The sequence below is a fragment of the Stegostoma tigrinum genome, chromosome 2 (assembly GCF_030684315.1).
Source record: "Stegostoma tigrinum isolate sSteTig4 chromosome 2, sSteTig4.hap1, whole genome shotgun sequence".
In the NCBI taxonomy this organism is placed as follows: domain Eukaryota; kingdom Metazoa; phylum Chordata; class Chondrichthyes; order Orectolobiformes; family Stegostomatidae; genus Stegostoma; species Stegostoma tigrinum.
In genome coordinates this window covers 140162526-140179144 of record NC_081355.1, presented here as the reverse complement: position 1 = coordinate 140179144, position 16619 = coordinate 140162526, and the positions used below count along the sequence as shown (strand labels likewise).

Sequence of the window (16619 nt, the reverse complement as noted above, 5' to 3'; positions counted from 1 at the left end):
GAACAGATCAAAAGCTTAGTTATAAAGTTGGGTAAGGCCAATTTTGATGGTGTTAGAGTGGAACTTTCAAAAGTTGGTTGGGGGAGGTTATTTGCAGATTAAGATTGGGAGGCTTTTCAGAATAAGATAACAAGAGCCCAGAGACAATATGTTCCCATTAGTGTGAAGGGCAGGGCTGGAGGGTGTAAGTAATGCTGGATTACTAGAGAAATTGACGTTTTGGTCGGGAAAAAAGGCATATGTCAGGTACAGACAGCTGGGATTGAGTGAATCCGTAGAGAAGTATAAGGGCAGTCGAACTATAATCAAGAAGGAAATCGGGAGGGTAAAGAGTGGATAGCTTTAGGAGAATCCCAAGAGGTTCAATTAAATACATTAAGTGCAATAGATAAACTATGGAGAGGATAGGACTCTTCAAAGATAGGTACATTTAAGTCGTCATTGGATAAGCATATGGACGTACATGGAATAGTGTAGGTTAGATGGGCTTGAGATCAGATGACAGGTCGGCACAACATCGAGGGCCGAAGGGCCTGTACTGTGCCGTTATGTTCTATGTTCTATCAATGTTGCTGACTTTGGAACCACAGGAGATTGAGATACTAAATGAATATTTTGCATCAGTATTTACTGTGGAGGAGGAGTTGGAAACAAGGGAACTTGAGAAAATAAATATTGATGTCATGAAAAGTGTTCATATTGCAGAAGAGATGGTGTTGGAGGTCTTAAAATACATAAGGGTGGATAAATCCCCAGGATCTGATCAGATCTTTCCCAGATCTTTGTTTGAAGGGATTGCTGTGCACCTTGCTGAGATATTTGATTATCCATAGCTACACATGAGGTGCTAGAAGGCTGGAGATTGGCTCATGTGGTATTAAGAGAGGCTGTAAGGAAGATCCAGGGATCTACATATCAGTGGAGGGCAAGTTGTTGGAGGGGATTCTGAGGGACAGGGTTTATATAGATGGATTAAAGATAGTTAACAAGGCTTTGTGGTGGGAAATCGTGTCTCATAAACTTAATTGAGTATTTTGAGGATGATTTGATGAAGGCAGAGCGGTAGATATCTGTATCGACTTCAGCAAAGCATTTGACAAGGTTTTGCATCTTAGACTGGCTACGGAAGTTAGGTCACGTAGGATCTAGAGTGAGCTAGCCACTTGGATACAAAATTGGCTTGATGGTAGAAGACAGGGTTGCTTTCAGACTGGAGGCCTGTGACCAATGTATGTATATTTAGACAAATGTGTAGTTGCATTTTGGTAAGGCAGACTTGAGCAGAATGTATAGAATTAATGCCAGGGCCCATGGTAACATCGCCGAACAAACGGACCTTGGGGTGCAGGTGCATAGTTCTTTGAAAGTGGATTTGCAGGGTGGGCAGGATGGTGAAGGAGGCGTTTCTCATGGATCCTGTGGTCAGACCATTGAGTATAGGAGTTGGGACATCCTGTTGTGGCTGTACACGACATTCGTGAGGCCACTTTTGAACACTGTACAATTCTGGTCTCTCCAAGAGGAAAAATGTTAAACTGGAGATGGTGCAGAAAATATTTACAAGGATGTTTCTGGGACTGGAGGGTTTGAGCAAAAGGGAGAGGCTGAATAGGTGGGGCTTTTTTCCCTGGAGCGTCAGAGACTGAGGGGTGACATTGTAAAGGTTTATGTTTAAAAAAAACACCAGAGGAGCGCATAGATAGGGTGAATAGCCAAGGTCGTCCTCCTGAGGGTGGGGGAGTCCAAAACTAGAGGGCTTAGGTTTAAGGTGAGTGGGGAAAGATTTTAAAAAGCATCTAAGGGACAACATTTTCAGACGGTGGTGCGTGTGTGGAGCAAACTGCCAGAGGATGTGGTGGAGGCTAGTACAGTTAGAATACTTAAAAGGCATCTGAATGCATACATGAATAGGAAGGGTTTAGACGGAGAGGGGCCAAATGCTGGCAACTGGGATTACGTCAAATGGGGATGTCTAGTCAAAATGGCTGAAGTGAGAAAATCATGGCTGTAGGAGCTGCTGCACCTGATTTTTTTCTTGAGGTTTTTTAGTGCTGGAGCTCAATCTCTCGATTTCTCAAGCAGTAGTTACTGTTTGAGAAGCTTTTGCTTTGTTTGGAGATTGGAGAAAAGAAATCAATGCAACGATACTTTCAAATGCGAGTAAAGGGAGAGAGCAGTCGACCACCTGGGAGGTTGTTTTGAAAATTTCTGCAGAGTTCAGAACAAGGGAGCAGTGAGCCTTCACAGTTAACTGGCTGTGAAGTTACAAGCATCTGTGGACGTCAGATTTCAGGACAAGATAAACAAACAAGCAGTTGAAATTCCTATGAATAGGAAAGGTTTAGAGGGATATGGACCAAATATGGGACTAGATTAATTTAGGATGTCTGGTCCGCATGGACGAGTTGGACTGAAGGATCTGTTTCTGTGCTGTCTCACTCTGTGACTATGACTGTATAGCTGATGGCAATGAGTTGGACCAACGGGTCTGTTCCCATGCTGTATGACTCTTTCTCAACCATCTATCCGAAATGAAGTATGTAGAAAGTTGTGTTTAACTTGTGTACTGCTTTGATCGGATTACAATGTATCCAGCTCAGACTGCTGTGACTGACTCACGCAAAGCCATGGGGCTGATCCCTATTCATAGGAGCGAATTAGGATTTGCAAAATGGTGTGTTTCATACTATTCAGTGTGTAGCTAAGACGGGAAAGCATGGATTTCTGAGAGGCCCCAAGTGGTTTCCAGATTGGCTAATAGGAAGGTAAGGGCTCATGCGAAGATAGCCAAAGACAAATCAAGAAATCTGGTCAGAGATAATGGGAACTGCAGATGCTGGAGAATCCGAGATAACAAAGTGTGGAGCTGGATGAACACAGCGGGCCAAGTAGCATCTCAGGAGCACAAAAGCTGATGTTTCGGACCTGGACCCCCTCTTCCTATTTATTTCAGAACGCTCTCCCTATCCCCCTTTTCTCATGAAGGGTCTAGGCCCGAAACGTCAGCTTTTGTGCTCCTAAGATGCTGCTTGGCCTGCTGTGTTCACCCAGCCCCACACTTTATCAAGAAATCTAGTGCTGAGCTAATCATTACCCTTATTGATCTGTACTTCTTCTTAAAACTCGTTTTGTAAAGTATTCTTAAAATTCGCTTGTCTATTCTTGCTTGATTTGAAGTGTTTCGCAACTAATGTCTGTGTTTAAAAACTCTAAATACAGGCTGTTCTTTACATGGAAAGTGATCAGCAAATGGAATGGGCATGTTTGTCAAAGTAAAATTGTTAACATTGCTTGAGAATTAATTTGCTGTAACAGTTGAGCTACAAATATTTCCTGAATGGATAGATTATAACGGGCCAACTGGATTTCCTCTCCTAAATTGATCTTTGATCTTATGAAGAAAAAGTACAGTTTTAATGGCAGTTTATGATTAAGTTCCTTTCGATTAGTCTGATTTTGAAGATTTTTTTCCCTTTCATTTAAAGATACTGTATTAGTGAAATGTCAGTAAACTAGTTTATTCAATTGAACTTTTTTTACAATGGACAAACAAATGCAGCTATTAATATTGTAGCATGGGTCTAATTTGATCAGTAGGAAAGAGAGCACAGCTTCTTCCATAATGCTAATCATGCATCAAAGTTATTAGAAAAATTTATAGAATTAAAATTTACTGAAAATGGAGTGTAGTTTCACTTCATTGGTCTGGGTAAATTTGACTGTCTTCAAAGTTCTGGAACTCTTCCCTTATTAGATGACTTGAATTTTGAATCTAGTTCAACCAACAGTACAGTGTGAAGCAAGCAGATAACAATGTGTGTATGATTTGTTTAATGCCACTTGACTCCATATGGAATAAACCCAATTAGTGTGAAAGTACTGTTGAAGCACATATGGCTGTGTTTGTTTGGCCTTTTTCATTTACTTAAATGGCAGTAACTAGAATGATAAATAGACTACATTGACCAGTAGAGAACATATTTCTCGTAAAAGATAGAAACTTGATGGAGAAATGCAGATAAAATTGACTAATTGACCAGAATAATTGAGCCCTAGTAGTACGATAGTGGTTTAGCTTTGCTGTACAGGCAATTTTTGTTTAAATGCCTTTAACCCTTTGTGAAAGAATAACCAAAATAGATTTAAGAAAAAATATCTAACTGGGATGTCTTTTGACTACAATATTTTGCAAAATGTTGATAGCCTGATTGCATCTTTATTCTTTCAAATGTAACTTTTAACTTGCATTGAATGTTATTTGCTACAAATTAAAAACAAAATAGAAAAGAGGAAGTTGGAACAGAAACAACAATGCTAAGCTTAAATAAGGGTAATTACCTTTGACAGGGTGGGTTGTTGGCCTTGGGAGAATCTAGGATCAGAACGCCTCATTTCAGTATAAGACATTGAAATTGAACATAGGTCTTGGCCCTTAAGCTAAGGCAACTGAAGTGCAGATCTAAATACTGCTTAAATGTTACAAGAACTCAACCACTCTATTGGGCAGAGAGTTCAAGATTCCCATCACACCTCAGCTGAAAAAATTCTCTCCTACTAGTCTCTTAGCCTTCGGCCTGTTACTTTAAATTTATGCCATTTGTTCAATGACCCCTATCCTAATGAAAAAAAGTGCCTTCCTATTCATCTTAACCTATGTCTCTCATGATTTTATACACTTGCTATATGGTCCCCTTCTCAATTTTATCCCTCCTGAGGAAAGTAGTCCTCGCCTATCCAATATTTCTTCATAGCTAAGACCCACATTATCAGGTAGCACCCTGGTAAATCTCCTCTGCTCCCTCTCTGGAGCAAACACACCCTTCCTTTAATGTGGTGACCAGATCTACCCAGTTGATGTTCCAAAAAGTGATCCATGCCGTTCAGCATGCATCAGATATAAAGGCAAGTACCCCTAAGTCGTCATAACCATCTCATCTTAACTGCCCTGCTACCTTCAGGGGTCAGTGGATACACACCAATCTTCCTCCGTCCTATTCATAGTGCTTTGTAACCTGCTGTGTATCATCTCTCACTTAGCCTCCGGCAGTTTATGGCTACCCTTATTACCTTTTAATACCATAAGACCATAAGACATAGGAGTGGAAGTAAGGCCATTCAGCCCATCGAGTCCACTCTGCCATTTAATCATGGCTGATGGGCGTTTCAACTCCACTTGCCTGCACTCTCCTCGTAGCCCGTAATTCCTTGCGAGATCAAGAATTTATCGATCTCCGTCTTGAAGACATGTAACGTCCTGGCCTCCACTGCGCTCGTGGCAATGAATTCCACAGGCCCACCACTCCCTGGCTGAAGAAATGTCTCATTTCCGTTTTAAATTTACCCCCTCTAATTCTAAGGCTGTGCCCACGGGTCCTAGTCTTCCCGCCTAATGGAAACAACTTACCAACGTCCACCCTTTCTAAGCCATACATTTATCTTGTAAGTTTCTATTAGATCTCCTCTCAACTTTCTAAACTCTAATGAATACAATCCCAGGATCCTCAGCTGTTCATCATTCATTAAAACTACCATTCTGGGGATCATCCGTGTGAATCCCCCCTGGACACACTCCAGCGCCAGTATGTATTTCCTGAGGTGTCGGGCCCAAAATTGCAAACAGGTAAGTATGTAACTAAAACTGAAAGATGTAAGGTCACTGTTGTAGGCTGGAAAAATGCAGCAGCCAATTTACAAACAGCAAGGAGAAACAATCATTTTTAGTGAGGTTGATCAAGTTTTAAAAGTTAGGCAGGAGATCAGAATTAGCTCCTTTTTTCAGGAACTGTGCATGGGATCCTTTATATTCAGTCAACAACTCAGATGGAACCTTGATTCAATGTCTTTTTTCAAAATATCCCTGAATTTCATATTCTACCTGAAGAATGAACTCTGAAGAAAGTCTCTGTAATGTGGCTTGTACCTGGGAGTTTGACTCAAATCTGAAAATGTTGCCACTGAATCAGATATGATAACACTTTTAAGTTAGTACACAGGTACATAATAATGTCATCCCAGTAAACCCGCAAAGCAAATGAAAATACATAGTCAGAAATATAATGTATATTTTCAACAAGATCACCCAAATCTGAAAAGTACAATTTAGAGAAAAAAAAATCAATACTGACTTCTGCAATATTGCCAGTGGTCAAAATAGGATTTTATACAGAGTTACCCACATCACTGTCCAAAAGCAAAATCCTACAGAAGCTAACTATCCTAAGTAAAACATAAAATACTAGAAACGTTCATCAGGTCTGACAGTGTCTACCACCTGCATGGATGGAACAGAACAGACCTGAGATTAGGATCTGAAATCAGTGGATTCAATTGTTAGTTGCATCCAGAAGACTAAGAAGCCTAACTGATATAGATACAGGTGCTCTTCCTTGAGCTTCAGACACAGTGGTAGGCTAAGGACTGGTGTTAGCATAAATGCCAGGTGTGTGAGGGATAAAGGAGGCACCACCAGAAGCTCCATCATTCTTGTAGACTGCTTTGTGAAATGCCTCAACTCAAAGCAGTCACCTTGAGAGTCTGAAACTTGGGTACAGCCTAGGCTAGGATATGGAGGCTCATTGTTATCAGCCACAAACCTCTTTATCATACCCCCAGTGTTTAAATTCGAATCCTTAAGATACACCCCCAAGCGTCAAGCTACATGGAACCTCCCTGAAACCAGGCTTCCAGTTCTCAGAAACTTCCCCGCACCATCATCCTCAGCTTAGTGCCTTGTCAATTTAGATTCAGTATGCATATTTACCTTGAATACCATCAGCTATTGTTCGACCAGTGTGCCATTTAGGACCTTAACAGAAGACTTGAGTCTATATAGACCATGTGAAATACACTGCCATCATCATCACTCCCAGTCACCCCACAAAAAATTTGATCAAACGTGGCCTTCCCGGAGGACATCCATGCCGACTGCTGCTGTCCGTCAGGTTGCTTTTGAATGACGTTCCTATCGCTCAGGTTCGACTGATAATTTCTTGGTCAATCCCTCCATTTTTTTTTAAATACTGGGACAATGTCTTCTAATCCTCTGGCATCTTACCCGTGTTCAAAGAGGAATGGAAAATTACTCACCAACCCCCTTCCTTCCCCTAATCTCAGCTCCATAAACTGTCTCATCTCGTCTGAGCCTGTAGGTTTATCCAATGTGTGATTGTTAAATCTTCTAATTTGTTCTAATATTTCACAGATTACCCACGGTATTGTGGATATCTGTGTTGTCCTTTACCATTTTGAAGACAGGCATAAATTATTCAAGGAGATTATGCCCATGTCTTCCAGGCCCCCCACACAGATAGTTCTTGCTAACTGCTATAAGCGTTACTTGTCTAACCTTCACCTTTATGACCCACGACACTTGTGCTTCTCTGCTGTTGGTCCTACTGTCTTTATGGAACACTCTCAAAATTCTCCCTCAATTTCTTTCTTGAAAGTGTCCCAAATCTGACAGTTTTATCTGCATGGCAGCTCCCAGTCCACTTGGGGAAAATCATTTTATAGCTTAGTAAAATAAATCTCTCCCCAATTTAGAACTTCTATTCCTAGCTTTCCCGTAACTATAATAATTTTAACTTAATTATGGTTACTATCTCCCAAATACTTCCCTATTGCTTCTTATGCCATGTGTGAGATTCTTGAGATGCTGGTATTGCACTTGGTTGGACAAAGTTAGAAGTCACATCACACCATCTTACAGTCCAACAGGTTGATTTGAAATCTCAAGCTTTCAGAGCACAGCCCCTTCAGATGCAGTGATAGAGGAGAACACAGACACAGTTTATAGGCAGAGAGATCAAAAGGTTGTACACCTGGTGTGAGTGAAGTCTTAGGTGATAAGTCTCTGTAGGTCACCAAGATCTTTGGACAGTGAGTAAAGCAATGTCAATGTTAGTGTTGTGCTGTCATGACAATCAGGCAGTGTGTCAGGAATATACACAAGGTGACACTGAATTGTAGGTGTGAGGCCTTGCTCAGAAGCTGTCTGAGGTTTAACCTGGAATCAGGCTGGTTTTATTCTGAAAGCAGGAATTTATAAGATGCCACACTGTCTGTCACTACAAATTGTGTTTTTTAAATCAAAATAACATTTTTCTGCAAATAAACAAAAATCTTGGATAAAATGGTTCACCCCAGAGGTAGATGGTTGGTGTGATAGGGGGTGAATTCAAAACTGTTCCAACTAAGTTAGAGTGATCATTGCAATTAATCAAGATGATGCTGTTGAAACAGCAGTGTCCAAGTTTTTATAGATACAGAACAGTGTGACAGGGTCACCCTGTAGCGCGACAAGGTCACAGTTGAGGCGGTCTTCATGGGTACAGAACTTGGCTGTTGGTCTCTGCTCAGTGATTCTGTATTGCGTATCTTGGAATCCACTTTGAAGGGTGCTTACCCGAAGATCAGAGGCTGAATGCCCTTGACTGCTGAAGTTTTCCCTGATTGGGAGGGAACATTCCTTTCTGGCGATTGTTGCCCAGCGTCCATTATTGTAGCATTTGCATGGCCTTGCCAATATGCCATGCCTTGGGGCATCCTTGCCTATACTGTATGAAGTAAACAATGTCAGCTGAGCCATATGAGTATCTGCCATGTACGTGGTGGTGCTCCCACATGGGGTAGTAGTATCCAGGATGAGCTGGCATGTCTTGCATCAATTGCCATGGCAGAGTTGTGTGGTGTTGTGGTCGATTTATTGTTCTGAAGGTAATTTGCTGCGCAGTATGGTCTGTTTAAGATTTGGCTATTGTTTGAAGGCAAGAAATGGAGGTTTAGGGAAGATCTTGATGAGATACTGATTGTCATCGATGATGTGTTGAAGGCTGCCAAGAACATGGTGTAGTTTCTCTGCTCCATGGAAGTACTGGACGATGAAGCGTACTGTATTGGCTGTATCCGGTGTCTGTCTCCTGAGAAGGTTGTTGTGGGTTTTAGCTGTGGCCTGTTGGAACTGGCAGTCCATGAGTTGAGTGTCGTATCCTGCTCTTATGACAGCATCTTTTTAAAACCTTCAGGTGTCCATTATGTGCCTTTTCATCTAAACAGATCCTGTGTATGTGTAGGGGATGGCTTCTTTTAATACGTTTAGGTTGGAAACTAGAGAAGCGCAGCATCTTGAGATTATCTGTGGGCATGTGGTCGAGTGAGGTGCTAAGGTGTCCGGCCTTTACGAAGATGTGGATGTCCAAGAATGAGACTGATTCTGAGGAGTAATCCATGGTAAGTCTGATGGGATGAAATTTGTTAGTATTACTGTGTAGTTATTTCAGTGACTCCTAGCCATGAGTCCAAAGGAAGAAAGCGAAGTCAGTGTATCTGGTGTTTAATGTTGGTCAGAGGTCCTGTGCAAAGAAATTTCGCTTGAACTTGCACCTCAATATGCCAACATTTTCATGCACAAGTTTGGTCCCCGTGGGTGTTGCATGTGTCTGGATGAAAAACTGGTTGTCGAAGGTGAAGTCATTGTGGTAGAGAATGGAGCAGATGAGTTGTAGGATGTTGTCTGGAAATTGGCAGTTGGTATTGAGTACTGAGGCTGTTGCGGCAATACCATCATCATGGGGGTTGCTGGTGTAGAGTACTGAAGTGTCCATTGTGATGAGGAATGTTCCTGGTTAGACTGGTCTGTGGGTGCTGTGATCTGTAAGAAATCTGTAGTGTCACAATAGAAGCTGGGGGTTCCTTGTGCACTGCAGCCTCACAGCACCAGGGACCCGGGTTTGATTTCAGCCTCGGGCAACTGTCTGTGTGGAGTTTGTACGTTCTCCCTGTGTCTGTGTGGGTTTCCTCCCACAATCCAAAGATGTGCAGGCTAGTTGGATTGGCCATGTTAAATTACCCGTAGTGTCAGGGGGTGGGTTGGGTGGGATGCTGCGATGTTCGGTGTGGACTTGTTGGACTGAAGGGCCTGTTTTCACAATGTAGGGATTCTTAAATAATTTTGATCAGTCTACTGAGTTGATGGGTGTGTTCTTTGGTTGGATTGGCAGGTAGTTGTCTGTGGTTTCCTGGTTGTTCAGTTGTCAGAATACTTTGCAGTAGTCTGTTCTAGTCTTTGATGATGGCTCCTCCTTTGTTTGCTGGTTTGACAATGTTGCGATTGGTCTTGAGAGGACGGATGGCTTTGTGTTGTGAATGGGTGACATTCTGCGCTGCCTTGAGTATAGCTGATAAATCTGGCATTAACACCATCTCCTGATGGTTTTGAGCATACAAGACATTCCAGAGGAATCCAATTCGAAGACTCCTTTGGTTGCTGCTCCACGGATCTTTCTGTTAACTGTTCCAGTTTGTTGGTTGTCTCGTCGAGCTCACTGCTGACATCTTGGGGTTTGTAATAGAATTCCTGGAGCCTCACTCGCCTGATGAATTCCTCTGTATCTGCAGCAAGACCAGTGGAGCAGAAATTAAGTCCTCGGCTGAGAACTTTGGTTTTCATTTGGTTGAAGGATGTGGTAAGAAATTGACGGGTGGATTTTGCTGTGGTGGTACTAGGGGAGGCTTGTTTACTGCTGGTGGTGATGCCAAGGTTCTCCAGTTTCTTGTTCTTAGTGTAGTTGTGTTGCTTCGTCTGCTTGACAGTGTTTCAACTGTACTGCTGTATCTTGAGCACAAGCTGATAATATGGATTCTATCACTATCTCGAGGTTATGGTGCCTGCTGTAGAGTTGGCGTATGAGATGTGTGAGTTTGTGAAAGGTCTGACAGCGGAGTCTCTGTGTCATCTGAATTGTAGGTCGCCTTGAGTGGGTTCACGATCTGTCGTCCTTTTTGGGATCTTCTGTGCTTTCTTGCATTTCTGCAGAAACTTGATGTCTGTGTTGATATGTGCGATCTTCATCTATACACTTTGAGCCAGCAGTTAGATGCGTCAATTGTAGTCATGATATGGGGATGTTTGTGTTGGATTGGGGTGGACAAAGTCAGAAGTCACCTGACCCCAGGTTTGAGTCCGTGATAATGGGAACTGCAGATGCTGGAGCATCCAAGATAATAAAATGTGAGGCTGGATGAACACAGCAGGCCCAGCAGCATCTCAGGAGCACAAAAGCTGACGTTTCGAGCCTAGACCCTTCATCAGAGAGCTAGGCCCGAAACGTCAGCTTTTGTGCTCCTGAGATGCTGCTGGGCCTGCTGTGTTCATCCAGCCTCACATTTTATTACCCAGGTTTGAGTCCAGCAGGTTTATCTGAAATCTCAACTTTCAGAGCACAGCCCTTTTTCAGGTGCAGTGAGGCAGGAAAGCACACAGACACCTGCACAACTCATTTCCGAGTATTGGGTCCAGAACTGCCCTTGTCGGCCTTTCAGCATTGAGTCTAAAAAGCTTTCCTTAAGAATGTGGATCCCTGTCTACCTTGTACATTAAAACTGTTCATGTTAATATTTGGAAAGAAAAAACTGCCTGTTTGGTGCTTTATTGTTCTTGTACTTTACTGAAATTTCATTACATATTTACCAGAATGTTTCCAGATGTGAGAAACATCAGTTATGAGGATTGATTGATGAAATTGGGACTTTTCTCTCTGGAGAAAAGAAAGCTGCCTGACATCTGATTAAGGTTTTGGACATAGTAGATAGGTGAAGCTGTTACTGCTTGTAAAAGAAACAGAAACAGAAGTAATAGAATGATCTGAGAAAAGTTTTTTCATACAGTGAATGGTAAGGAATGTACTGCCTGCAAATGTGTGAAGGCAGGTTCAAGTCAGGCCTTCAAGAGGACAGCAAATGTTTTTTTTAGATCGTAATAATGTGCAGGGATATGAGGAAAAGGCTGAGATTGGCATCAGATAATAGAACTCATACAGGCACAAATGGACTGAATGACGTCTTTGTATGTGGTAATAATTCTGCGATTTTGCAATTCATTTTCAGTTCTTTAAAAATTCAATTGATTTCCTTAAGGATATGCTTTCCTTTTAGAAATCTGTGCTGACAACTCTTCATGAGGTTTCAGGTTCTTTTTATAGGGCAGTGGTTGACTCTTAACTTTGATTGGACAGTTAGGGATGGGCAGTAAATTATGGTCTCATTCTATGAGATAAGGGTTCCATTATCTTTCAAGCCACCAATATTAAGTTAATTATTCAATAGTTTCAGAAACTGGCTTGAAGCTCAATTTTACATAAAAGAGTAGCATTAGCTCTTCCCTTTTGAATAATTTCTTTATATACAATAATGCCTCTTATGTCGTGCTAAGTTTCTGACATATGAAGGCTAACATAGGCAGCGGGATGCAATCCCTTCTTAGCTGAAGCTGCTGCTATTCTGTTTGATTTTATAAATGATCACACTCTCATCCCACCATCTAGTATTCTAAATGTCTTCAACTCATTTTCTGACCTATCCCTTTAGTGATGTTCCCATCATGTTAGTCTCTCTGCCAGATAATGTCACACAACAGTTATTAGATACTTCTGTTGTTTTGCTGACATTACATTCGATTTTCGTGTGCACATCCTGATGGTTGTTTTGGTCTTTGTGTTTGTTTGCAACTGGTCGATTTAATTTCAATTTTGTCATTTCTCACCATTGAATACTTTGTTCTTGTTTCTTGTATTCTTCCTGGACGCATTCTTCACTGTTTCAAATGTTTCTGACTGTGCATCTATTCTTTTGTTTCAGTACATGCTGCCAAAGTTTTTTATCTGTTTCCCTTCTGATCCCTTTTTTAAAATCATCTCTTGGCCCTGTTTAACTATCAGTTAAGACTCTGCATGTAGCATTCACTGCTGAACCATGAAGTTGTCGATTCAAGTCCCACTCCTGGATTTGAGCATGAAAATCAAAGCTGACACTTCTGTGCAGAACTGAAATACTGTCTCGAATGAGATAAGACTCTACCCAAGAAGAGTGACGAAGACCTCAGCATGTTTTTGGCAAAAAGCAGGAAAATTCACTCTGGTATCCTGGCTGATATTTATTCCGCAGTCATCAATGAAAAAACAGAATGTACCCATTATCACATTCAGCCCTTTGATCACCTTTCTCCATTTAACATGATCATGGCTGACCGCATCCTGGTCTCAACTCCACTTTACTGCCTGCTTCCTAAAGACCTTTATCCCACTTTTTATCAAAACATATCTATTTCTTTCTTGAATCTCTTGATTGATTCAGCCTCCATTGCACCCTGGCACAGTGAGATCCACAGATTCACAATCCCCTGACAAGTAGTTTCTTTCATCTCAATTTTTGAACCTACCTCCCCTTGCTCTTTATCTATGACCACTTGTTTAAGATGTTCCCACAATGGGGAGCATCTGTTCAATGTCCACCTTATCAATCCCTTCAGGATTTTATATACCTCCATCAGATTCTGCCCCACCCCCTCATTTTTTTTTTCACAAACTCAGGCGAGTACAAGCACTAGCTATTCAACTGCTCTTCGTACGACAGCCCTTTCATCCCTTGAATCAATATAATGAATCTCCTCTGAACCACCTCCAGTGCCGTCACCACATCCTTCCTCAAGTAAGAACACCAAATTTGGATGCAGTACTCCAGGTGTGGTTTCACAGATGCCTTATATAGTTATAACAACACTTCTTTTCTTTTATAATTTCAATCCTTTTGTAATGCATGTCATGATTCCATTTAGCTTATTATATGCAGCATCTGCATACATCTTTTCTGTGATGCATACACAAAGACAGACCAACCCCTCTGTACTGATGCACTTTGAATCTGCTTCCCATTTAAATAATAACTTATCCATTTTACTTGGGAAATTAAAAGGGTAACTTCACATTTATCCACATTAAACTCCATCTGCCACGTTCTGGCTCATTCTCTTAGCCTACCTGCTCATCACTGCCTGTTTTCCCATCTGTTTTAATATCATCTGCAAATTTTGCTATGTTACACGATGTCCTTGCTTACAGAATATTTTTACAGGCAGTTCTCCTGTAACGTGATAGTTGTGTCCTTGTGTGACCTCGCTCCATAAAAAAATCCCTTTACATGTACAGCGCAAGGTTTGTGTTATCCAAACAGCGTCCACAATTTATCAGAGATAACAAAGTGTGGAGCTGAATGAACACAGCAGGCCAAGCAGCATCTTAGGAGCCCAAAAGCTGACGTTTTGGGCCTAGACCCAGGGTCTAGGCCTGAAACGTCAGCTTTTGTGCTTCTAAGATACTGTTGGCCTGCTGTGTTCATCCAGCTCCACACTTTGTTATCTTGGATTTTTCAACATCTGCAGTTCCCATTATCTCTCTCCACTATTTATCAAATGCATTACAGCCAATTCGCGTTAATGAAACCAGTGTTAGAGCAGAAATACCTGAATGTAGATTGTAAATAGTTGAGGTTTGAGAACTGAACCCTGTGGCACCCCAGTAGTTGTAGTTTACTTTCCAGAGAAGGACCCATTTATTCTGACCCTGTGCTTTTTGTTAGTCACCTAATCCTTTATCCAAGCTAATATTCTACCATAAACCCAATCCAACTTTCTGGATCAGTCTTTTATGCGGCACTTGGTCAGATATTTTCTGGCACTCTACATATACCGTATCACTGGATCTCCAGTATCCATCTTGTTAGTTAAATCCTCAAAGAAGTCCAAGTTTGTCAAGCACTACTTGCCCTTCCAAAACCATGCTTTTTTTCTTCTTTATTCATTCATGGGATGGGTGTGTCACTGGTTAGGCAGCATTTATTGCCCATCCCTAACTGTTCAGAGGGAAGTTAAGTCAACCACGTTGCTGTGGGTTTGGAGTCACATGTAGGCCAGATCAGGTAAGGATGGCAGTTTCTTTCCCTAAAGGACATTAGTGAACCAGATGGGTTTTTCTGACAATTGACAATGTCATCATTAGATTGTGTTAATTCCAGATATTTATTGAATTCAGATCCCACTGAATATTATCTGAGTTGCTGGATTAATGGTCCAGCGATAATATCACAAGGCCATCGTCTCCCCTGTGCTGACCTATGCTGACACTGGCATAGGTTTAAGGTGAGAGGGAAGATTTAACGAGGACCTAAGAGGCAACTTTTTCACGCAGAGAGTGTTGCCAGAGGAAATGGTGGAGGCTGGTACAGTTAGAACATTTAAAAGGCATCAAGATGGATACATCAAAAGGAAGGGTTTAGAGGGATATGGGCCAAATCCTGGCAAATTGGACTAGATTAATTTAGGATATCTGGTTGGCATGGGTAAGTTGGACCGGAGGGACTGTTTCCATGCTGTACAAATCTATGACACTAAGGTAAATTGAGTTTGATTTTCCAAGTGTTCTGTTATCTCCTCCTTTACTGACTCCAGCAAATTTCCCACTATAGAGTTCAAACTAACTGGTCTATGATTTCCCACTTTTTGCCTGTCTTGTTTTTTGAATAAATGTGTCACATTAGCATGTTTCCGATCCACTGGTACCATTCCAGAATCTAGACAGTTTTGAAATATCTTAACTAATTCATCCATGGTCTCTGTAATTTCCTTTAGTACCTTGGATGCAAGCCATTGGGCCCTGGGGATTTACCCCCTTTAATCCCATCAGTTTACTTAATACCTTCTCCTTAGCTACAGTGACTTCACCAAGTCCCTCTGTAGTCACTGCAGTGATTGGGAAGAAATTATCTTCCACTGTGAAAACAGATACAAAATATTAGTTTAATGATTCTGCAATTTGAGTTTCCCATTATTATCTTGCCATTTTTGCCTTCTAAGGGGTCAACATTTACTTTCAGTATTCTCTTCCTTGTGTGCAAAGGTCATGCTACAATTCCTGCATTGCAACAGTGATATTTCAAAATGCACTCCACTGGTTGCAAAATGCTTTTACCACCTGTGAGTTTTCTCTTTAATTATTACTTTGGTTGTAGTCTTGTCCTTTTCCAATCTTTATTTCAAACTTTTCCAGCTTGATTTTTGTTCTTTCCTTTTAATTTCAGTTTGGGTTAATACTAGATTTAACTGGTCTAGTCCAAATCTTTTATTCTGGATAGGAAAGATGCAGCCCAGCTGTGTTGTACACCAAGCTCAGCCACCTATTGAGTGCACCAACGTTATCTGATGAAAACCATAGACTTGAAGTGTAAACTCTGCTTTATGCTCATAGATGATGCTTGATCTGCTGCATATTTCTTTGTTTTAATTTCAAACTTCCAGTATCAGCAATATTTTGCTTTTGAGTTGTTTGGAGGCTTGTATATGCAGCGTTCTTACAGTGTGCAGGTGTTGAAAATTCCTTGTCTCAGAAAAATGACAGAGTATGAACTCGGACATGCATCTACATTGTGCAGAGAACTATGTCAGGAATATCGAAAGACTAGTACTAACAATGAAGCACTCTTGAAGACAAGTAGTTCAGTGGTTGGCACCACTGCCTCATAGCACCCAGGTTCAATTCCAGCCTCTGATGACTGTGTGGAGTTTGCACATTCTCCGCATGACTGCTTGGGTTTCTGCCTGGTACTGTAGTATCCTCCTGCAGTCCAAAAATGTGCAGGTTAGGTGGATTGGCCGTGCTAAACGTGACCAGGGATGTGTAGGTTAGGTGGATTAGAGATGGGAAATGCAGGGTTACTGGGATAGGGTAGGGTGCTGAGTCCAGGGGGGATACTCTTCGGAGAGGTATGTGTAGACTTGTTGGGTCAAATGGCTG

The 16619-nt window shown here is 41.5% G+C and overlaps 1 protein-coding gene across 4 annotated transcripts in view; it reads left to right on the top strand.

Moving 5' to 3' along the window:
* ube3c (ubiquitin protein ligase E3C) overlaps positions 1-16619 on the top strand; it is a 155745-nt gene that overhangs the window by 88099 nt on the left and 51027 nt on the right. The gene's annotated exons all lie outside the window — the stretch shown is intronic.